Source organism: Dasypus novemcinctus, chromosome 4, assembly GCF_030445035.2.
Source record: "Dasypus novemcinctus isolate mDasNov1 chromosome 4, mDasNov1.1.hap2, whole genome shotgun sequence".
Classification (NCBI taxonomy): domain Eukaryota; kingdom Metazoa; phylum Chordata; class Mammalia; order Cingulata; family Dasypodidae; genus Dasypus; species Dasypus novemcinctus.
Window position 1 is genome coordinate 99419564 of NC_080676.1, and position 25304 is coordinate 99444867.

Below are 25304 nucleotides of genomic sequence, written 5' to 3' on the forward strand. Positions count from 1 at the left end.
GGAGCACAAAAGAAGGATCCAATGGTGACAGGCAATAATAATAATAATAATAAAGAAAAGGAAGAAAAGAAAAGAAAAGAAAACGAAACAAAAGAAAACAAAAGAAAAAAGGAGGAGTGGGGAAATTTATTAGAGTAACAATTTAATGAACATAAGAACAGTCTCTGATGTAACCTATTCCTCCCACCCTTGTTTTTTAAAGATCTGCTGAGTATAGTTTGTGTGTTCTAATAATTTGTGATAAAGATCTATACTAAAATAGCTTTTTGTTATTTTTGTTTAGGAATTGAGTTATTAGTAACAGAAAATATCCAGGCTCATATACTTGCTTCAAATTTATTTTAAGAAAACCTTTTATTGGGAAGTGGACTTAGTCCAATGGATAGGGCATCAGCCTACCACATGGGAGGTCCGCGGTTCAAACCCTGGGCCTCCTTGACTTGTGTGCAGCTGGCCCACACGCAGTGCTGATGCACACAAGGAATGCCCTGCCATGCAGGGTTTCCCCCACGTAGGGGAGCCCCACGCACAAGGAGTGCGCCCTGTAAGCAGAGCAGCCCAGCGCAAAAGAAAGTGCAGCCTGCCCAAGAATGGTGCCCCACACACCGAGAGCTGATGCAGCAAGATGACGCAACAAAAAGAAACACAGATTTCCTGTCCCGCTGATAAGGAGAGAAGCAGTCACAGAAGAACACACAGCAAATGGACACAGAAAGCAGACAACTGAGGGTGGGGGGAGGGGGAAGAGAGAAATAAATAAAGAATTCTGACATCTTTAAAAAAAAAAAGAAAACCTTTTATCTATTAATGATTATTGAGGTTTACTCATGCCAATATGCTCCACAAAATGATGGCTGCATAATTTGCCTATCAACCTAGGAATGATGATATTTTCAGGCTTTGTTTTATTGTTTTATTTGATGTGGTCAAAATTCATATCCTTTGGCTTATTCATAAAAATTCTGGTTTAATAGATGTCTAGGTGATTCTCATGCAGTCAAGCATCCTAAGTAATTTGAGTAATACCGCTCAATTTTGAGTCCTTTATAATCTATATCTGTATGTACTTCTCAAATCAAGGAGAAAGCCTTATTTCTTCATCGGGGTTGAAGCTGCAAATGTATTCTTCATTGAGTGAAGAAGTATAAAGTCCGTTGGTTTCTTTATAACTTCACCGAATTCCTTCCACTTCAACATAAAATGTAGGAGTTTATAACTTCCATGAATAATACTGACTAGACTACTAAAAAACATGTTTTATAGTAAAAAATTAGATATCAAATGTTTATATCATATTACATTTAAATATAACTTTTAATAAAAACAGACCATCCCATTTTTATATAAGGCACAATATTCATGCAGTTTATGGTTGCACTTTAGAGTTATATAGCAAATAAATCTAGCATGTTTTACCTCATCGTCTCCTGCAAAAGTGGTATAACATTTAAGCTTTAAAGAAACAATAATATGAAGGTGGAAGTTTTCAAAGATTCAGCCACATTTTGGGTTTGGATTTTTTTTTAATCTTAATATGCATGTTTCTATATTCTAATATGTCTGTTTTATTGCTTCTCATAAAAACATGAAGTTGAAATAATAAGCCATTTATAGGAAAAAGAAGCAATAATCCAGTGACATGTCCCTTTTTCTATTTAGTGAAGTAATTTAGTTCCATTGTTTCTTTGTTTTCAAAGTATTTCTTCAACAAATCCTTTTTAAAACAACGATTTTCAAAGGTTTTTCAGAGTCTAAACTGTGAATTTTTATCTTATACCTGTCTGAATCTCTCAAGTCACCTGACAATATGTAGGAATACCAGCAAGAGAGAATTTATCTAAAACATTCTGGCACTTCCACTTTCATGAGTTTATGTAAAATGCTGATGGGAATGGAGAAGTTTGGAAGGACTGCTTATAAGAGAATATGTCTTTAGAAAATAACTGTCATGATTGTAGTTGATTAGCCACTAATATCCACCAGATTGATAGAAATCTTATTGGGAGTCCTTATATAAAATACGTTTATTCATTTAATCATATCTTAACACACCAACACTATGAATGCCTCCTGTGCCTTAGTGTAGCCCTAAGTAGTTCATATTCTTCATCATGATAAAAGAAAAAAAATTCAACAGGGACAAAGGCATGATCAGGAAAAAAATAACCATTTGTTACTAGGTGAGATCCCGTGGAGATTATCTTCTATTTCTCAAATGTATAAAACAATATATTCTTTGAAAGAAATGGAATTTTCTTAGTCTCTTTAACCTTTTCAAACTCCTAGCATAGCTTCTGAATTCCTCAAGAAAATAAAAAGTGATTCTACTTTAATCAGTTTTATTTGTTCTGCAGCTCCTGTCTTGCTATAAGATAAATATTTTACCCTTTGAAGCAGAACTCTATTTCAAATAGATAGAATGTCTTTCCTTTGGTATCACAACAGAAACCATAGCTCTGTCCATAGGAAGCAGAGGAGAAAACAGTATAAAAAGGGGGGATTACAATTCTGACAATGAACACAAAACCTTTCTTAGGAGAAGGGAAAATAAACATTTTGTAAAGGCAAAATACAGTCATGACTAAATTTGAATTTGATAGTGCTAAGAAGTTAAATATCCAGCTATTTAGATTTCATTGTATTTCATTCCCTGTTATTTCTTTCTCCAGTTCAACCCAGATTCAGAGGGCACACAGCTGGAAAGAAAATAAAAATACGTGACTATGGAGTAAATGCCCAACAGATGTGAAGGTTACACAATTGTTCCACTGATCTTCAAGAGAACTCAGAAGGAATTTAAAACAACTCTACCCAACAAGTACTCAGACACAAAAAAGAGAAGTGAGAGTTCTAGGAGTTATTAACAGAGTAATACATACCAAACAGGTAGCTCAGATCCTATAGGAGATTTTTCTCTTTGTATGGTGATCTTTACATTCTCACTGTAGTTGTTTGTGTTTTGTCTTTTTATTTATTAAATTTTATTTACTTGTTAAAGTTAGCCATGGAGATATATATAGATATTCACACATATATATGAATTCCTACATTTATTGGATTTTCAGAATATTTCTTTGGCTTTTGTTATTTTATACTTATTTGGTTGACAATATGATTGCTGAATCAGAACCTTACTCAGTTTTGATTCTTTTGCCCTGGCACTGGAAACAGTAAATGAAATCCTTTCAGAATTTAAAAGTTTAATATTTATAATCTGCCAACCCATCAACCAATAATAGAAGTCTTTTCTCTTTTTTATGCATCTGTGATCTGATACCCAAAATATTTTCCAAATCAAATTATTTGCAAAGGCCAAAAAATTAATGGAATGAAATAAAAAGAGAACTATCATATTAATAATGTCTACTCCACGCATACAATGCTATAATATTTCATTTCAAGTGATATTTCTTTCCTGGTACAACTTGAATTATTTAGGAAATTCAGAGTTTTTGCAATATACCTGTAAAAATGATTAATAAAAAATTAATAATAAAGCAAAAAGGTCTTGGCTAGAATTATCTTTCCCTCATTTCAACAGATCTTGGCAGTCTGGTGGCAATACTAAGAAAAGCTGGGCCTTTGGGAAAACACCCAAAACCAGAGGTAAGCATTGGGTGAAGAAAATTAATAAGTATGGAGTAGGATTTGATCATTTCTGAGAGGAGAGGTAAATTTGTATTTATATGCAGAAACTTAATATGGCCCTCAGAATCAACACCAATAGGGGAATAAAGAAATTGGACTGGACAGAGGAGGTGCTGAGTTGCAATGCAGCCACAAAAACCTCAGTTGATAGTATGGAAGTTCTAGGTCTGAGATGGTGGCTTTTCAGAATTATTCTACCTGAAGCAAGGGAGCCTAGTATTTTTCCTTCTGAATCAACCATCACTGAGTGTGTGCTGTCAAAGGGAGATTACATCAAGTGATGTGGCTGTCTTGGAATAAGGGCAATAGGGGGATAGCAACTTAGGTAAGAGCCATTAGATGTCAAAACTAGCAGTTTAGGAGTTTCTCAATTTTGAAAGTAAGATATAGATAGCAAACCACAACATCCACTATAGTCTACACATATGCTACTTGGATCTAATTCCTTCATATAATATGTTTAAAGTAACTACACTATCAAAGTCTGATTGCCCTCTTTGCTTGGGGAAAATTACAGGGAAAGGAAAGTGGGGCAAATTGTAGCCACCGAAGTTGCAGCTGATCTTAAGGGCACAATTGGTACTTACTTTCCCTGCTATTCTAGAATCCATTGTAGATTCATCTGAATCTCAACTAGCACCTCTGCTAGTCTAGGAAGCTTACTGAATGGGGTAACACAACCCTTTTCTCAGAAGCACCTGATTCATGGTTCTCATGTCTTTCTCAGGTCATGCACCTTCATTTGTTCATTGTCCATTAAATTTAGGAGAAGCATATCAGAAGATATCCCAGGGGATCAACTCGTGACGAAAGTATTCTGCATAGTCCAATTGAGTAATTGTAGTCCTACCTCTTCCTGATGATCTAGTCAATTAATTTCCACTGGGTATTATCTCCAAACTGGCATATCAGTTGTTATGTTTCAAAGTTTGTTCCCTCAACAGAAAGCTAGTATCTTCAGGGAAGGTGATTCAATATGTGATAGGATTAATGTAGCTCATGGTCATTTATCCATTACTTCATCTCTTTTTTTTTTGCATAAACAATGGGAATTTATTAGTATACTGTTTTGAAAGTCCAAACCAAGTCGTTACCAAGGTGAAGACTGGCATTCTAGGGCAGGCTGCCAGCGTTTCTTGGCTCCTTTGACATGTGGAAAAACACATAGAGGTGTCTTCTGGTCTCACTCTTTTCTTCTGGGTTCTGTTGCTGTAGCTTCTTGCTTCCTGTAGCTTTCTCTCCCTCTACTTGATAAATAAATTTCACTGTACTTATAAAGGACTCCAATCCTGATTGGGCTGGGCCATATCTTCTTACTAACGTAATCTCAACAGAAGGTCCTAATTACAGTGGGTCCACATCCACAGGAATGTATTAAATTTAAGAACTTATTTTTTGGGGTACATACAGCTTCAAACCACCACACTACCTTTGTAAATAAAATGAAAAATTTAACTGAGAAAATAATGATTGGTGTTTGGAAAGTAATAAAAGTCCTAGTGTGTTTATGTGTGCATGTGTTTATACAAGTATATTGCATAGAGATATCTGGTGGGATAGAAATCAAATGAGAGATACCATGAACCCCTCATCCTATACAGCATGATGCTTCCAAACCTTTGACTTTGGTTTTTTTTTTAACTGTGGAAGCTGTGGCATAACCTCTGCAATTAGACAGACCTGGGCTTGAACCCTCACTTTGTTGCTCACTCCTATTGAGTAGCCTAACCCCTCTGAGTCTCAGTTTTCTCATCTGAAAATAGTGATAACAAGAGCCATATCTTAAGGTTTTTGTTGTGGGAATTAGAATGATACCATGTCTATTAGTTGATATTGTCGGTTGGAGTATTATATCATTATTTCGTTTGGATTTGTGAAATCACCAAGACTGTTATTCCAGGAAAAGAAAGAAACAAAAAATGGAATGAATGAAGGTCAAGCCATAAAACATTTAAAGAAACACTTTGAATTATATAAGGAATATGCTGAGGGGAATGGGGAAGGAATTTCTATTCAAGATGTAGGTATCAGGTTTTAGCCATGAGGAACAGAATGGATTGTTAAACTCATTCTGCAAACACTTCTTGAACTCATACCACATGCAAGTCTCTGTGGTGATGTTGTGAAATTATCTCTTAATTTACAGGGCTAAATTTAGACGTAGTCCTAATCCCTGCCCTCAGGAGTACATAGTCTAGTGGGGAAGATAAAAAGTGTTATCATGCAAGGAGAAGACTGTTCTAAATGCAATATTTTCAAAGAGCTTTGGGAGCACAGAGGTCTGTCTGAGGGAGCTGGAGAAGGTTTGGACCCATTCCCATTTAGGCTGGGTCTTGAGAATGAGTAGGAGTTCACTAGGAGGGGAAAAATAGCTCCGGAAGGATAGATGACATGTACAAAGAGAAAGAGATACAAAAGAACAATGACATTTTGTTCGTGGTGGCTAGAATAATATATTTCAGGGGTCGGGGATATGGGGAGGGAGTATGTAGGACATGAAGCTAGAGACATATCCTTGATGCTGCTGGGTTATAGAAGTTGGGTTGCATCTTTTTAGTTTGGGGGAGGCCATGGGCCTTTTTAAGGAAGGGGATGATGTGGGCAGTTCTCATGATGCTTGTGCTTCTCTCTCCCTGTTCTTTTTTTAATTTTGGAAATTTTTTATTTAAAAAATGTTACATAAGTAGTATCAAAGTTCTGTATCCTGGGACTAGGTTTTTTTCACTCAGCATAATTCCTTGGAGAGTCTTCTAATTTGTTGCTTGTATCAGTAGTCCCTTATAAAAAAAATTATTTGAAGTATATCACTTATACATAAATATATAAAAACAATAAGTGTATAGTAATAGTTGTGAACTTACAAAACAGACATATATAGCATCATACAGGACTCTCATAACTCACCCTACCACCAATACCTTGCATTGTTGTTAAACATTTTTAATTAATGATTAAAGAGCATGTCAAAATATTACTTCTTACCAAAGTATTTCCCCTAACCCACCCTATTATTACTATCTTTATATATGAACATACATAAACAATAAGTATATAGTAAAATTGTGGACCTACAAAGCAAACATGTATAACATTATACAGGGGTCTGATATATCAACTCTCCACCAACACCTTGCACTGTCATGAGACATTTGTTGCAGATTGTGAAAAAATATTGTCAAAATCTTACTATTAATTATAGTCCCTATCTTACATTTGGTATATTTTCCCCCCAACCTACCCTATTATTATATTTTAAATATATTTGTTTATGACAAAGTTGTAAATATATAAAACAATCATACACATGTGCAGAATTCCCAAACAACATCCATGTATCAACACACCACACTGTGGTGGAACATTTGTTACAGATAAAAGAATACCATCTGATTGCTACCACATCCATAGTGTACATTTGGCACACATTCTCTATACCGCCTCATTATCAACACAGTACATCTGTGGCATAGATGCAAGAATATTATACTAATATTGCTAACCACATTCCATAGGTCACTGCAGTTGTATTTTTCCCAAACTTCTCCACATTACCAGCACCCTGCAATAGTGATGTACATTTGCTCTAGCTCACAAACACTCTTACATCATAATATCAATGACAATTCTTATCCACCTCTTGGTTTACTGTGCTATTCAGTTCCTAGATTATTCTCTAGCATTCTGTCAATTGGTATTTACATCCCTAGATTACCATTTTCAGCCACATTCCCATTTATAAACTAGCTGTTACTCACTATTTGTTACCATCCACTCTATACATTTCCACACTTTTACATTAAAGCTAATTAAAACTTCTACAAGCATTAAACATCAGTAGTCCCTCTCAGTCCTCTTCTTATCTCCTTTAAGAATCCACCATCTACCATCAGGTCTTGAAGATAGTTTCCTACAATTCTAGAAGCTTTATGGTTCTTGTTTTTATTTTAGTTTTTTTAATCCACTTTGAGTTAATTTTTGGATAAGGTGTGAGACAGGGGTCCTCTTTCCTTCTTTTGGCTATGGATACCCAGTTGTTTCAGCATCATTTGTTGAATGGACTGTTCTACTCGAACTGTGTGGTTTTGACAGCATAGTCAAAATCACTTGACCATACATGTGAGAGTCTGTTTCTGAACCATAAATTTGGTTCCATTGGTCTGTGTGTCTGTCTTTATGTCAGCACCATGCTGTTTTTAGGTAATATAATTTAAATCTGGAGATGAGTGTTTGCTTTTCCTTTTTAAATTGTTTAGAGCTATTCAGAACCCCTTGCCCTTTCCAATAAATTTGATAATCATGTTTTCAATTTTTTAGAAAAAATCTTGGTGGAATTTTTATCAGGATTGCATTGAATATCAATTTAAGCAGAATTGATGTGTTAATGATATTTGGTCTTCCAATCCATGAGCATGGAATGTTCTTTCTGTTATTTAGACCTCTTTTGATTTCTTTTAGCACTGAGGTGCAGTTTTCTGAATACAAGTGCTTTACATCATTGGTTAAATTAATTCCTGTTTAAGTTTTATCTGTAATATTTTATTTTCCCCACACTTTTGATACTTTTGTTTACTTTTATTGATATAATCTTCATTTCTAGACTCTCTTCCAGGCCTTTCTCTCCTGTCTTTTCTTTTCAGGCTCTAGCACACACTTTAGCATTTCCTGAAGATCTGCTCTCTTGGTTAGAAATTCTCTGTTTTTGTTTATCTGTCAATATTCTAATCTCACCTTTATGTCTGAAAGACAATCTTGCTGGATATAAGATTCTTAGCTTATAATTCTTTCTGTTGTAGTATCTTAAATACGTTGGATCACTGTCTTCTTGCCTCCATGGTTTCTGGTGAGAAATCAGCACTTAATTTTATTGTGTATCCCTTATATGCTATGCATTGTTTTTCTCTTGCTGTTCTCATAATTTTCTCTTTGTCTTTGGCATTTGACATTCTGATGAGTCTGTGTTTCAGAGGTGGTCTATTCAGATTTTTTTGGATGGGAGTTTGTTGTATTTCTTGAACATGGATATCTATGTCCTTCAATAGGGTTGGGAAATTTTCTACCATTATTTCTTCAAATATTCCTTCTGCCCCTTTTCCCTTCTCTTCTCCTTCTGGGACACCCATAACACATATATTTGCAGATCTTTTGCTGTCATTTAGTTCCCTGAGACCGTGTTCACTTTTTCCATTCTTTTCTTCATCTGTTCTTTTGTATGTTCACTTTCAGAGGCCATTTCTTCAAGCTCACCAATCCTTTCTTCTGCCTCTTCAAATCTGCTATTATATGATTCCAGTGATTTTTAAATCTCATTTATTGTACCTTTCATTCCCATAAGGTCTGCTATTTTTCTATGTATACTTTCAAATTTTTCTTTGTGCTACTCCAATTCTTCTTAATATCCTTAATCTCTTTAGCCATCTCATTGAATTTATTAAGGAGATTTGTTTGAACATCTATGATTAGTTGTGACAACTCCTTTATGTCATCTGGAGGTTTATCTTGCTCCTTTAACTGGGCCATAGCCTCCTGTTTCTTGATGTGGATTGTAATTTTTTGTTGGTGTCTTGGCATCTGGCTTGCTAGAGTATTTATTCTGGGTACAGTTTTTCTCTTTAGTTTCAGAACTTCCTGCCATTTCTCTCTTGCTTGTTGTGCAGTAGGAGCCAAGAATGTAGTTGGTGATATAAGCTGTGGAGGCTCAAGCTGCCTTCATTGCCCCAGGGACCAATGAAGCTTCTTCCAACTTTCTCCTTTGCCCGGGATAGGACAGAGCCAGCTGTGTGGAATAAATCAAGTTGTGCAGGCCTAGACTGTACTTGTCCAGAGAGACTGATGAGGCCTCATGTCCCTTTCTCCCCTGCCTGGGGTGTGGATTGAGCTACAGGTGTGGGTAGCAATGTATGCAGTGCAGGTCCAAGATGACCTCAGTTTCCCCAGTAGACTACTGATTATTCAGTCTGTGCCATCCAAATGTACCTGCGGTTACCTGGATAGGCTGAAACAGGGCCTGCCAGCCTCCTCCCTGCCAGAGATCAGGCTGAAGCCTAGGCCAGGGCTGTAGGCCAAACTGGGTGAAAGAAACTGGTTTCTACTATCACTGTGATTTTAATCAGCCGGGCTTCCCCTCTGGTTATGGGTGGAGTCAAAATGGAGACCAGACTCTTTCCAACTTGGACACATTCACACCCTAGCTGTTCCTAGGGTTATACCTTAACCAGCCAAGTCTACTAATCAGTAGCCAAAATCAATGGCCAATTGTCTCCTCCTCCCCTGTTTTTGGGAAATGGAGCTTCCAATTCCAGCCACAGAATAGCTCTGGGGAGTTTGCCCTGCAAAGTAGGACAATCACCAACCTCCTCAGATTGGCCAGTAATTTCCCAGAGAGGCTGGTATAAGTCCCCCCAACTTCTTTCCAGAGGTGGAACCTGGTCTTAGGTAGGACCTGCAATCTGATCTGGATGGAAAGAAGCTCATCCTTGCCAGCACTGTGATTTTCAGTCCACCCCACATCCCCTTATGCCAGGTATGGAGTTAAGATGGCAGCTACTGTCCTATTTCTGACTTTCACAGGCTCAAAGTTTCACTGTTCTCAGGATTATACTTTAGCCCACTGAATTTACTCATCAGTAGCTGAAGTTGTTACACAGTTGTCTCTTCCTCCCCCATTTTTGAGAAGTGGAGCTTTCAGCTCCGCTGCAGAACAACTCCTGAGGCAGCTTGTGCCTCCAGTGGAGGATGGGCACTGGCCTCCATGGCGTGGAATACTTTACTTATGAATCTTCTCTGCAGATGGGCAGTCTCCTCCTTCCATTCTTTTAAAGATGTGGCAGGATGCTCTTCTGATCTCCTGGAGTCCCCCAAACATGTCCTTCAGCTAGCTCCAGAGAGCTCTAGGTGTTTACTAACTTCCTTGTAGCAGGAGCTGACCCTAGGAATTCCTTACTCCTCCATTGTCTTGCTGGTTGTTCTTTCTCTCTCTCTTTTTTTATTTTAATAACTCCCTTGATTTGTTGTGACGTTATAGATGACCCCATGAAGGTAGTTCAAACACCAACTTGGGTAGGAGTGTTTCTTGAGGGAGTGTGATCAGGATACGTAAATGTTCTATAAACATATTCATCCCAATCAAGATGAATTGCTGTCCCTTTTCAGAATGGAAGGTATCCAGTGTAGTCACATTATCATCAAGTGACTAGCTGATGTCCTCAAGGAAACACTTTATGTTAGGAAGTCATATTTGGTTTCTGTGCCTCAAGGAGAGCAGTTTGGATATTTATATCAACATATTTGGTCTCTGTGCCTCAAGGAGAGCAGTTTGGATATTTATATCAACATTGGAGCCTAAGAACCATGGGGTTAAGCTAATACAGGCCCTCCTCTGTGCCATGAAGGCTACTTCATCCAGGCACCTATTTTATCAGCTCTGGAATAGCTGATGGCAGGTTTTTAGTTTCCTAGCTGATAAAAGAATTACCATACAATGGATTGGCAAAACAATAAGTAGTTATGGTTTCAGAGACTTCCTTCTTCTCAGGTTTGGTTTCTTTAAGCTGGCCAGCAATCTTTGGGTTCCTTGGCTTTTCTGTCACAGGGCAATGTACATGGCAATGTCTTCTCTGTTTTCTTTCCAGTTCTATTGATTTCCAGCTTCTGGCTGCTCACAGTGGCATCTCTCTGCATCTGACATTGACTCTGTTTGTAACAGACTAGAGTAATCTGGATGAAAACCCATTCTGATTCAGATGGACTACACCTTAACTGAAGTAATATCTTGATGAGATCTTATTTTAAATGGGCCTATACCCACAAAATCAGGGACTGGGACCTGAATACTCCATTTGTGGGAGACACGATTCACTACTCAACAATAGGTGAAGAGTTTAATCAATTTGATGAATCATTATTTTTACTTAGTGGATTAATGCCTTTTTCCTGTGGATTATTTTTGCTGGATGTTAACATGATAAAAAGATCTTTATGTTTTATATCTACTCCCATATGTCTTTCTACCTTCCCCTTGTCCAGACATTTTAATCACTGAACTTTTGATTGTTTTCCTTCTTAGCCCCGAAACCATGTACCCAAGCCAATTACTGCTGCTCATATATTTTCTTATTTTTAGGCTTTTCTCATCCCTTATAAAGTGGACATCCAAGTGAACCACTTGTTTATTTTCAAGATAGTAACTAAGAATTTCCCTTCATGACTGTCTTTTAGGGCCATCCTTAATGTCATACAGAAGTAGACCACTTTTGGTTTACAGCCATATTCTCAGCCTCTCCATTCATTCTTTTCTGAAATGGTTACGTGAATACAATCTATATACAACATGAATATGACCTAAGGAGAGGCACCAATTTAATCATGGTGGGTGCCATTGGAGCAGGGTTTGAACCACAGCATCATGAGGTTTAATCGTGATTCCTGCCCAGTTTTGGATGCATCAATTTCATCCCCAGCTTATAATAAATTACTAATAAAATATACTGATCTTGACTTTATGAGTTTTGACAGAACCCAGGTCATGATAGGCAATGAAGATCATGTGGTTACTTATTAGTCCATGGTCAGGCACTCTGCTTCTACCAAGGCCCAGTAGCACAAAAAGAGAATTTTTGTTTTGTTTTATCTTGTTTTGTTTTAATGGCTTGTAATTTCTTGCACTGATGACATGGCCTTGCTTTAGAACTCTATGTATCTATTTTATATACTACTTCTATTGGTGTCCATATTTTCCATCATTGATTAATCTAGTAAAATTGGTTCTGCTGAGTCACATGGTCCAAAAGGCAGTGCTAATTTTATTGAAGACCCAACCTGCTACCGAGAAGTTTTCTGCTTCTGTTTGTACTCAAAGCTTCCTCCTTACAGTTCATCCAGTAAGTGGATTGAAGCACTTTTGCCTAATGAGGAAAATAGTTCCTCTGAACATAAATTGGCTTACCAGTGATTTTATTGGGAAGAAGAACATGCAATTATTTGATCTTTATGTCAAAGTGCATGTCCCAGCATGTCCCAGGCCATTAGACCTTAAAACTTTAACATATGGGAAAGATTCTTGAATCTTCTAAGGGTTTTGCTCACTCTCTGGAGCACCTGGATTTTACCAGCCTACTTGAAATTTCTTGTTTATCTTGTATGATTAAGATCATGTAATCAACTAACTGTTACATTTGGCAAATTATCCAGATGGTCAAGTTCACTTTAGATTATATTATGAATGATGAATAGAGAATTAACATAACTTTTAGGTACCAGCATAAATGTATATTGTTGTCTATTCCAAGTTAATACCAATTTGTTAATTTTTTTATTATGGAATTTTTTTATTATGAAATTTTTATCTTTATTGATCTGTTCTATAAAAGGTACCGTATCTGGCATATCAGCTGCAATTACAGTGATTACTTGGTTTAGTTTAAGGTAGTCCACTGATATCTTCCATGATAAATTTGTTATTTTAATCTTGTGACCAGATGTGTAAATTTATTGGGAATGTGTTGGGGATCATTACACTTATGTCTTCTAGAATTTAAGGCATCACTAATCTGAGATGTATTCTGGCACATTTCCTGGAATGCAGTTATTATTTTAAATTTATTATCTTTGTTGGGGAGTTCATTGAGTTTTAGGAGCTTCTACATGACATTTCAGAGGAAACAAACAAAGTAAATAATAAAACATCAAACTTAAGCACTCACATATCAATAGTTACTTTAAATTGAAATGCTTTAAATAAACCAATCAAAAGACAGGCAAAATGAAGAAACTACACACACCCCAAAATATTTTAACTACAAAAATTTGCTTCAAATCCAATGACATAGGTTGAAAATAACAGAAGGAAAAATATCACATACAAATATTAATCTAAAAAAGGAAAGCAGGAGTGGTTATATTAATATCTGATAATGTAGACTTCAGAGCAAAAGATATTACTTTAGATAAAGAGGTACATTGCATAATGAAAAGTGTATCAATCCCAAACACATACCAATCTTAAATACATATTCACCAAAGAACAGATCCTCAAAGACATGAAGCAAAAACTGATAGAACTGAAACAAGAAAATCCATAATCATAGTTGGAACTTCAACATTGTCTTCTCACTAACTGGTAAAACTACTAAACTGAAAATGAACAAGGATTTATAGGATCTGAAGTACAAAATCATCTAATAGGATCTAAATGATTATTTATTTATTTATATACACATATATACAACCAAAGCAGAATAAAATCTTTAAAATATCTATGGAACATTCATGAAGATAGTTCATATCCTCAGCCATATCAAATCCTGAGCAAATTAAAAAATAACAAAACCATAAGGATATATTCTCTAAAGATAATGAACTCAAACTAGTCAATAAAAAAAGACAATAGGAAAACATCTAAATATGTGAAATTAAACAACACATTTAAATAATTTATAGGATGTCTCAAATAAGGAAATTTAAAAAAATACATATAGCTGAAAGGAAATGAAAATACAACATATCAAATGGTGCTGAAAGGAAAATTCATAAGATTACAGGTTTACATTAAAATGAAGAAAGGGAACTCTGGTTTCAGCTCCAAAATGTACTGTTTAATCCTTACAACAAGAAAATTCTGATATGAAACATACGAACAATATGAAAACTTTTCTTGGACCCATCAGGGTATCCAAATTGATATATAGAGAAATGATTTAACAAATATATAAATGGGGAGTTGAAAACAAAATCTGTCTAGAAGAATTCAAAATAATATATGTAGATACCCTTCCCTTAAGGAGGTAGAGAAAAACTCCCCATATAGGAAGGACTAGAAGACAAAGAATCATTTTTTAAAAAGGGGGAAGCTAAGTTTAAAAGGTATAAAAAAAAATCTCAAGACAAGTAAATTGGCATAAATGTTCAGAAAGTTCATTATAAATGGAATGGAAAATGAGAAGTCATATAAAGTAGCCACTAAAAGTTTAATAGACCACGAGTAAGGATTAGGTGGTCTAGTTGTTCCATCAATTCTTCAAACTGTAAAATGACCATGGCAATTAACTAGATACTAATTAAGTATAATTCTTTATCTTTAAGTATATATTCTTGCTAATCATCAAGAAAAATATCTTGCAGAGGTTTTAATACAATCTCCAAATGTAGTTGGTAATTAATATATATTATTTTGATATATTTTGTTATAATTAAATTAATCTTATTTCTTACTCCAGGTTTAATAAAATTATTTTGAAAAAAACCCGTTGACACTTTGCATTAACATCAAATTTAATGGGTAAAATGAGGTAAAGGAGGTTAATAACCATACAAAAGTTTGACATCTTACCAAACTGAAATGTTACTTTAAAGCAATGGTTTGTTTTTCTTTACAAAGTAACAGAGTAAATATTTTGGACTTTTATAGCCAACTATGATCTGTCTTCATTATTCATCTTTGTTTGTTTGCTTGTTTAATAACCCCTTTAAAATGTTAAACTATTCTTTTCTTCAGGGCTACACAAAAAAGGCCTTTGCACCATATTTGATCTGAGGATAATAATTTACCAACCCCTTCTTTAAAGCAATATCTTCAATGGCTGATCCATTATTGTTCTGGTATTTAATCCTTTTTCTTTCTTTGTCCTAGGCATGTTGTAAAAGATGCAGGAAGAAGAATGATGACAAGTATTATGTTTAAGAATGCTTAGCTAGGGGTTATATGGAGTGGTTGAACTCTCTAAAAATAGACTTAGCTTGCATCTAGTCTGAGGTAGCTCTATGCTTCTCCTCAGGAATACCTGGAGCCATGTTCATGACCCTGGCCAAGATTTATAAAGTATTGTTTAAATAAAGTTCAAACATCCCACTAGATGTAACCTGAACAATCTTGTCTACATTGTTCAATGAAAATGAATAGGCTGATATTTTGCACTTGATTTAATGAGTTACTCAGCCTGACTTTAGTGTGGCATAAAAGTCTCCTAAAGACACTTGTACATTGGGATCCCTGAGACCAAGGTATCTCATGTGCATCTTGACAGTTCCTGATCTGAAGATGGATCACATCTTGTATGACTGAAGAAAGGGCCCAGGCAGATACAACTGCAAGTCTGAGATCTCTCTGTTGTTTTATTGGTGCTTTCCTTCTCCTGCTGTACTGTATCTTCTACTTTTCTTATATGTGTGTGCACCCTGTGGTGTCTTATGAGTCCTTCGAGTCATCAAATCCTGTGTAATTTTTGCAATGTTGACCAGATACTGAAGCTCATTAAAGTGTAGTCCCTTTCCTTTATTAGTAAGTCTCCTTCTCTCCTTCCCATATTAAGTGACTTAATTCTATTATTGATTTAGTGACCAGAAGGAGAAGTGGGAATAAATCCTAAGGGTGGGGGGGTGCATTCTATTTTGCAAGTTAAAGTCCTCTGCTTCCTTGTAAGGGCTAACATCAGTGTTTAGCAGAGAAGAGTGGGCCATGCCTGTGCGCCCAGAGGGTTCAGGCTCAGGGGCACCATGGATTCAAGATTTTCAAGTCTATCAACCCAGATGACACACCTCATATCTCAAGGCCACACAGCCCCCCAATTAGGGCCTTGACTGTGGCAAAACAGACTTGCTGACTTTGAGAAATAAAACTTCTCTCATATAAATAAGTCCAAGACTTGATATTCAGCAACTTTTGTCTTTGATTTTGGAAATTAGGATCCTTTTATATACCACTAAGTGTTAGCAAGCAATTCTTCATGGGTCTCTCATATTTCTGAATGTCTTGGGAGTAAATCAATGATTAAACTTTGATCTGGACTATATCATGTTTTTGAGTAGCCTTTAAGGCAGAAGTAACCATCTCCCTCCCAAATAAAGGACAGGCGTGGCTAATGCCCATTATAAAAGATCTGAGTTCCCTAAACACAGGTTCCTCTCCTGAAATACAACCCACTGCATGCACTCATGACATTTGGTTTTCATCATGCATGTCACCCTGTGGGAGCTAGGACTCAAGGAGCTGGTGCAAAAATGTCAATACTCATGCTACTTCTATTACTTTGAGTAAAAATATTCCTGTCTTTGACCCAGGAGTCTTCTGGCTTCTATCAGCATACATGAAACTGTGACAAACCAATTTATTATCTTACAAGTAAGGTAAAATCTCAGATTTCTCACAGTTCTTGATATTAAGGAATTCTTCTTGCTCTCATATTTAGCCTTTAATTTTTAATCACTCTAAGGCTTGCATAATCTTTTATCAGTACATATATTGTCCATAGCATCTGTCATTCCAATCCATTCAATTCCTTATAATAGCTATTTCTTTTGAACCTGATATTATTATACGCATTTTTGAATTTGTATATTTTTCACCTCCTCCTATTAGAACATGGGCTCTTTGAGTGCAGGAACAATTTTTGGTGTTGTTTATCTCTGTATTCTGATTATGTAGAAGGACACCTGACACAGGAGATATTCAAAAAACTTTATATATGGATTCATTCTGGCGCTAAGAATCCTTCTTGCATCCACAGTAGAGTATTAAAAGCAGTACTTCCTTTTTTCTATATAGATCCTTATAAAAATGAGCAAGAAATGGACAATCCAAGCAAAGATTTGGAACTTAAAGAACATTGGCATCCTATTGTGACTACTCCACCCACCCCCCATCCCCTCTTTGCAGTGTCTGCAGGTGTGAATGATAATAACAATAAAGTTAACTTGCTTGGCTACCTGGTGATTCTGGAGAACAAAGTTGAGCATAAATAAAGAGAAAACCTCACCCTGTATAATTACAGCCCTCCTGTTCAAACTTTAACAAGGCAAAGCTTAGAAACAAAGGTCACCTCTTAGAAGAAGAGTTTCCTAACCACAACCAAATGAAGTTACCTCTTCCTCCTCTGAAGTGAGTTTACATGTAGGATTAATAGAGTATTTAGATAAAATCTGACTCTATGAAAATCCTTTGTAAATTCTTTCATCTTTTACCTTATTTGGTGATAAAAATATGAAACAGAATTTTGTTTTTTTAAGCAGTGGAAAGTGCAAACAGAGGTCTCCCACTACCACAAATTATGCAATTCAGTTTCCCACATTTGGGGCAATCACAGGGGCCAGCACAACTGGAGTATAGTGAACAAGTCTTGTCCTGGGAACACCACCTTCATGGTTATGGTATCTCCCCTACCAGGTAAGTATGAGACTGAATTTTAAAATCCTTTTTTATTTTATATTCTTTATTTTCTGGCATATAGTAGTGCATCCTGAACATAGCAGTCTATCAATAAATACTTTTTGACTGGACGAAAATATGATTCTCACCAAATACTCTTGTACAGAGACAGAGAATCAGGTAAAAGAGACAGAAGTGTTACTTCATCTTACAGTGGGAGAGGGTACTGCCGAAGATGTCAGCATTTAATAGTAAAATAATAATCTAGAATAATTATAAGTTCTTTTCAAGTCAGCTTTCACTTTGATTCTGGAATAAAACTGAAATAGTATATGGCAGCTGGATATGTCAAAGCTACTGTTTCTGTTTAAACTTACCCTTGTTCCCAGTAAGTTGGCAGTCTGCTTTTGAAAAATATCTCTTTGAAGATACATCATTCAAAAGAATGACTAAAAAATCTAAGCAGGGTAGAAAATATAAGAAGTCTTATTTCAGAAGCTTTCAAAAGTACTCACTGAGTGAGGAGCACTGTGCAGTTTGTGTTTTTCAAAGATACAGGCCATCCAGGGGTTACTTTTGCATGGTGTGGAACTCTGAAGCAACACTGACTTCACGTGACTGAAATCAGAGTAAGAGTGCTGTGGGCTTATCAGTTAGGGTGGCTGAGTGGAATAAAATAAATAAATAAAGATTGCAGATAAAGTGATAGCTCTTAAAACATATTCCATATTTGATAAGCTTTTAACAGAACAGAGCAGAGGCATAGAAACTAACATTTCAAAAATAAAACATTCACGACTCAGAGGGAAAAAAACACAAACTACTGCTTAGTTATGGTCAAAGTTGTCTTTTCACTCAAAGCATTGTTTTGACATGTACATTCTCTTTTCGCCTCTTTATAGCCAATAAGAAAATGAATGTTTAAAATGTGAACAATATTTGAAAATATATCCATTTATGTGACAAATAAACACCATATGAAATGCCCATACTATAGAGTTAAACATAAAATTCTCTGATGTTGACACTAAATAGTCTACAAATACTTTCAAGTACTTTTTTGATATTTGATTTGTAGTTTGTTTTTTTCTTTCTTTCTCATTTTCCCTCAGGTACCTAAACATGTATATGATACAGGCAATCTAGTTGCTTTGTTCAACTCTAAAAGGATTTTGTTGTTGAATTAATGACTAAAGAAAGCTTGTTTTCATTCTCATTTTTATTTTACTTTTTCTATTTTTGTACAAAAATTATACTTAAATTAACACACTGAACATTATTGTGCTATGATAAAGCATTTTAAAATTGGGACTTATATTTTCTTTGAAAGAATTTTGGAAGTTATGAACACCCCATAATGTTAAAGTTAGTAATCACTAATTCACTGCATATGATTTTATTAACTTTAGAAGTTCCACTTTTTAAATGAAATCTTAATGAATTGGCTGCTACTTTTCATTTACAAATTTTCCAGTTAGTGGCTAACAGAAATGTGTGGAATGTCTTTTTATATTACCCAATCACTCTGAAAAGGATTGGAAGCTTTCAATAGTTTAAACCAACACAGTAGTTCCATATGTTTAAACAAAACTTCTCTTTTTTGTTTCTGCCAAAGAAAGTGGGATATCAGGAAGTGGAGGGACATGTGAAAGAAGAGGAGGTGATGAAAAATATGAAAGGATACCAAATCTGTGCCCGTCAGCTGATCTGGGATCTCTTTACCCCAACACAAACGGGCTTCATAGATACTAAGTAAACCACCTCTTCCATTCTCAGTGGCTAAGCAGTCAACTTTTCTTTGACCAAGATTTACAGTATATGGTTTTCAATAAAGTTGGCCTGGAAAAATCCAAAGTATAATTAAGCCTCTGTAAACAGAAAGAAAAAAATCATTACATAAATATATACATACATAAATATATATCCACACATTTGAATTTCAAATATAGATACATATACATAATTAATACAAATATGTATCAACCAAGGAGAGAAACATTCAAGCCAAGATTTAAAAACTATGCCCATGTGATATGTGCTTCTAGCTCCCCAAAATAAGAGATTCAATAATCAATTCTTCCCTTCAACAGGTGATTTTAATCAATGTTCTAGAATAAATTAGGTGATGAGATATTTTTGGAAAAATAAAAGTTTTTTGTTTTTTTTAAATCTATTGCTGCTTCTCTTTGGATATCCAGGCATCTTGGATTCATTCTCACTAAAAGTGATACATGGAGTGTGTCCATATTTTTATGGATTGTAACATGGAAAATGGCAGGTAACTGCTCATTTCGGTTGAAACATTAGTCAGAACACACCACAGCAAACTAAGGAAATTCACTTTTAGAGTGCTTTTAAGTTTGTTTAGGTTACAAGCATCTTCCTAGGTACTCAAAAATTTTCACTGGTAATGCCACTCTAATTGCCCAAAAGCTTTTAAAAGCCTTTTTTAGATAGTCTTACATTGACTTCAGGGTATTTCTTGATTTCTTGTTAATCACAAGCTCTAAAACAGTTTTTTTTTTTTGTCTTTGTTCTTCTTTTTTAAATAATAATAAACAAAAAACAAACAAAACTCATTGCCTCTCGATCTCTCTACACTTCCCCTGCTGTGCATACCCACTATTCTTTTTTCTTTTCTCTAGTATATTTGTACTTATATTTTGCAAAAATAGTCTTATATATGCAATATCACCATGTTCATATTTTACATGAGGTTTTACTGTCATATACCACACCATGTTGTATTTTTAGCTTTCCTTCTAGTAATATACATGACTTTATGCTTTCCCTTTCAACAACTGTCATTCCCATATAATAGCACTGCTAGTTACAAACACCATGATATGCTTTCACCATTTCTATTCATTTCTAAAGATTTACAACCAACCTTTTTAACAATGCTGCGCGGATTAAACCTCAGCTTTCCATTCTCTTTCCTTGTTGTATTTTCTGGTGACCAACAATATATATTCTAATTATTAACTCCATGAGTTTACACAATATATTTAGTTCATAATAGTGCAATCATAAAGTATTTGTCTTTTTGTGTCTGGATTACCTCTCTCGACATAATGTCCTCCAGGTTGACCCATGTTGTCATATGCTTCAAGACTTCATTTCTTCTCACAGCTGCATAATGTTCCATCTTGTATATACACCACAATTTGTTTATCCATTCATCAGTTGATGGACACCTGGATTGTTTATAACTTTTGGCAATCATGAATAATGCCTCTATGAACATCCTTGTGCATATATCTGTTCATGTCTCCACTCTCAGTTTTTCTGGCAAGCAATATTACCTAGCAATGGTATTGCCACATCCATGGCAAGTCTATATTCAACTTCCTGAGGAACTGCCAAATAGTCCTCTATAGTGGCTGTACTATCCTACATTCCCACCAAGAGTGAATAGGCATTCCTATCTCTCCACATCCTCTCTAACATTTATAGTTTTCCAATTTTTTCATAGTGGCTAGTCTAATAGGTGTGAAATGATATCACACTGTAGTTTTGATTTGCATTTCCCTAATTGCTAGTGATGTTAAACATTTTTTCATGTGTTTCTTTGCCATTTGTATTTCTTCTTTGAACAATTGTCTTTTCAAGTATTTTCCTCATTTTTAATAGGGTATTTTGTCTTTTTATTGTTGCATTGTATGATCTCTTTGTATGTGGTGGATATTAAACACATCAGACATGTGACTGCCAAATATTTTCTCCCACTGATTTGGCTGGCTTTGCACCCTTTCGACAAAGTCTTTGTGGTGCAAAAGGGTTCAGTTTTGAGGAGGTTCCATTTATCTATTTTTCTTTTGTTCCTCATGCTTAGGGTAGAAGGTTTAAGAAACTACTACCTACCAGAAGATCTTGAGATGTTTTCTACATTTTCTTCTAGGAATTTTATGATTGTCACTTTCATATTTAGGCCCTTGATTCATTTTGCATTAATTTTTATATTAAGTGTGAGATAGGGGTTTCCTTTCTTTCTTTTGGATATAGATATCCAGTTCTCCCAGCACCACTTGTTGAAAAGAATGTTCTGGTCCAGCTGGTAGGGCTTGACCACTTCGTCAAAAATCAGTATAGCAAACTGCAATGTAAAACATAATCCATGTTTAGTGTCAGTGCTCCAAACTGTGCTTATCAATTGCACTGAATATACCACAGTGATGAAAGATATTGCTAATGTGGAAAAATGTGAGAGGTGTGGGGAGCAGGACATATGAGAATCCCCTGTACATTCTCTGTAATATTTATGTAATTAAAGTACCTTTTAAAATTAAAAAAAAATGGAAAAAAATATCAGTTAACTGTAGATGTAAGGATCTATTTCTGAGTCCTTGATTCAATTCCATTGGTTAATGTGTCTGTCTTTATGCCAGTACCATGCTGTTTTTACCACTATAGCTAAGTAATGTACATCAAAGTCTAGAAGTGAGAGTCCTCCAACTTCATTCTTTTTGTAAAGGACTCTTTGGCTATTCAGGTACCCTTACCCTTCCAAATATATTTGATAACTGGATTTTTTTCACTACTGCAAAAAAGGCTGTTGGGATTTTTATTGAGATTGTGCTGAATCTGTAAATCAATTAGGTAGAATTGACATCTTAAGGATAATAAGTCTTTCAATCCAAAACAATTAATGTCCTTACATTTATTTAAGTCTTCAGTTTCTTTTGGCAAAATTCTGTAACTTTCTGGATACAGGTCCTTTATGTCCTTGATTAAATTTATTCCTAAATATTGAATTGTTTTAGTTGCTATTATAGATGGAAATTTTTTTCTAATTTCTTCCTTAGATTGTATATCAGTAGTGTATAGAAATACTATTGATTATTGCATATTAATACTGTATCCTGCCAATTTGCTGAACTTGTCTATTTGTTCTAGTAGCTTTTTTGTGGAATTTTCAGAAGATTCTAGATATAGGATCATATCATCAGCAAATAGTGAAAGTTTTACTTCTCCCTTTCCTATTTGGGTGCCTTTTATTTATCTAGCCTAATTGCTCTTGCTAGAATCTTTAGCACAACATTGAATAACAGTGGCAACAGTGGGTACCCTTGTCTTTTTCCTGATCTCATCAGGAAAGCTTTCAGTTTTTGCCATTGAGTACAATGCTAGCTGTAGGTTTTTCATATTCGCATTTTACCATATTGAGAAAGCTTCTTCCTATTCCTATCTTTTTGAGTTTTTTTTTTTTTTTTATGAAAAAAGGGTATTGCATTTTCAAATGACTTTTCTGCATCACTTAGGAGGATCGTGTAATTTTTCTTCTTCAGTTTATCAATGTGGTTTTTCTCGTGTTGAACCACCGTTGCATAACTGGGATAAAACCAATTTGATCATTGTGTGAAATTCTTTTAATGTGATTTTGGATCGTGTTTGCAAGTATTTTGGTGAGGATTTTCGCATCTGTATTCATTAGAGATATTGGTCTGTGATTTTTCTTTTTTTGTAGTATCTTTATCTGGTATTGGTATTAGGGTGATGATGGCTTCTTAGAATGAGTTTGGTAGTGTTCTTTCCTGTTCAGTTTTTTGGAAGAGCTTGAACAAGACTGGTAATAGATTGTCTTTGAATGATTGGTAAAATACCTGTAGAGCAATCAGTCCCTGGGATTTTCATTTTTGGGAGGTGTTTGATGACTATTTCAATCTCTTCATTTGTGATTGCTTGGTTGGAGTCTTCTATTTCTTTTTGGGCCAGTATAGGTGGTTTGTGTGTTTCTAAGAATTTGTCCATCTCTTCTACCTTGTTTAGTATTTTTGTTATAGTATCCTCTTATGACGTCTCTTATTTGTGCAGGGTAAGTGATAATGCCTCCCCTCCCCCATTTCTGATTTTATTTATTTGTGTCTTCTCTCTTCTTTTCTTTGTCAGTCTAGCTAAGAGTTTGTCAATTTTATTGATCTTCTCAAAGAAACAGCTTTTGATTTTTGTGACTCTATTTGTTTTGTTGTTCTCAATTTCATTTAGTTCTGCTCTGATCTTTATCATTTCTTTCCTTTGGCTTGGTTTAGGACTAGATTACTGTTCTTCTTCTAGTCCCTCCAGGTGTGCAGTTTGATATTCAATTTTAGCTTTTCTTCATTAATGTAAGCATTGAGGGCTATAAATTTCCATCTCAGCACTGCATTTTCAGTTTTCTATAGGTATTAAAATGTGTGTTCTCATTTCCATTCATCTTAAGATATTTGCTGAATTATCTTGCAATCTTTTCTTTGACCTACTGATTAAGAATGTGTTGTTTAATCTCCTTATATTTATGGATTTTCCCTTTTTCTCTCCATTATTGATTTACAGTTTCATACCATTATGATCAGAGAAAGTGTTTTGTATAATTTCAGGCTTTTTAAATGTATTAAGACTTGTCTTGTGACACAAGGTATGATCTATCTTGGAGAAGAATCCATGAGCACTTGAAAAGAAAGTATATCCTGCTGTTTTGGGGTACAATGCTCTATAGATGTCTAAGTCAGTTCACTTATCATATTATTCATGCTAGCTGTTTATTTATCCACTGTCCAGATGTTCTCTCCAATACTGACAATGCTGTATTAAAGTCTCCAACTATTATTGTAGAGACATCTATTTCTCCCTTCAGCTTTTCCAGTTTGTGTCCCATGTGTCTGGAGGCATTCAGGTTAGGTGCATAAATATTTGTGTAGTCATTTCTTCTTGTTGCATTGCCCTTTTTATTAATACGCAATGACATTCTTTATGCCTTATAACAGTTTTACATTTGAACTCTCTTTTATCTGATGTTAGTATTGCTACCCCAGTTATTTGTTGGTTACTTTTGAATGGAATACCTTTTTCCAACCCTTTACTTTTAACCTGGTTGGTCCTTGTGTCGAAGGTGGGTCCCTTGTAGACAACATATAGCTGGCTCACATTTTTTCATTCATTCTATCAGCTTATATCTTGTTGTTGGGAAGTTCAAGGCATTAACATTCAATGTTATTTGAATGTTACAGTAATTTACTGTAAAGGCATTACTTACTTCATCCATTTTTTCCTCAGCTCTCTGTCATCATATTGTTCTATTGTCTTCTTACCCTTTAGTTTACACTTGCTAATAATCTTCATTTTTAAATTATTTTCCAAATCCCTTGCCCATATTTTTTCTTTCAGTCTGCTGTACCCCTTCAGTATATCTTGTAAATCTAGTCTTTTGGTAAAATTTTCTGTTAGTTTTTGTTTGTCTGTGAAGTCTTTGAACTCACCCTCATTTTTGAAAGACAGTTTTGCTGGATACAGAAATCTTGTCTGGCAGTTTTTCTTTCCCAGTACCTTAAATATATCATACCACTTTCTTCTTTGCTCCACAGTTTCTGATGAGAGATCAGCACTTAATTTTATCAAGTTTTTCTCTTACATAATGCCTTGCTTTTCTCTTGCTGCTTTCAGAATCCTGTCTTTACCTCCATTATTTGTCATTCTCTTTACCTCTGAATAATAGATGTCTCTGGATAAGTCTATTCAGATTTACTCTATTTGGGGTGTGTTGATC

General features: G+C 35.2%; 1 non-coding gene across 1 annotated transcript; it reads right to left on the minus strand.

Moving 5' to 3' along the window:
* Positions 1-17645: 17645 nt before the first annotated feature.
* On the minus strand, positions 17646-17808 carry LOC111766318 (U1 spliceosomal RNA). Its single transcript, XR_002798399.2, has one exon. It is a non-coding gene; the product is annotated as a U1 spliceosomal RNA (small nuclear RNA).
* Between the last annotated feature and the right edge of the window lie 7496 nt (positions 17809-25304).